Below are 273 nucleotides of genomic sequence, written 5' to 3'. Positions count from 1 at the left end.
ACTTCTTGTGTGGGTGCTGAAACCCCTGTTGGAGGCCCATAACCCTTGTGTGCAGGCTGAATCCCCTGTTGGGGGGCATACCCCTTATGTGGAGGCCATCACCCTGTGGGAGTGCAGCAAAACATGTATTCATGAATTCATGAAACATGAATTTAGAGTTCACTTCATTATTATAAGAGACTTGGTTTAACACTGTAAGAGATATCAATAAAACATTGTCCAACTGATCACCGTCTCTTTCTTGCTCTCTGTTTTTATAGTGGTCTTTTGTTT

General features: G+C 42.5%; 1 protein-coding gene across 5 annotated transcripts in view; it reads left to right on the top strand.

Annotated features, from left to right (window-relative positions):
* The window catches only part of ARHGAP24 (Rho GTPase activating protein 24), a 629348-nt gene that overhangs the window by 619760 nt on the left and 9315 nt on the right, over positions 1–273 (top strand). The gene's annotated exons all lie outside the window — the stretch shown is intronic.

Source organism: Gavialis gangeticus, unplaced genomic scaffold (assembly GCF_001723915.1).
Source record: "Gavialis gangeticus isolate Ggan-Ray unplaced genomic scaffold, GavGan_comp1, whole genome shotgun sequence".
NCBI classification, from domain to species: domain Eukaryota; kingdom Metazoa; phylum Chordata; order Crocodylia; family Gavialidae; genus Gavialis; species Gavialis gangeticus.
This window is presented reverse-complemented; position numbering and strand designations above follow the sequence as displayed.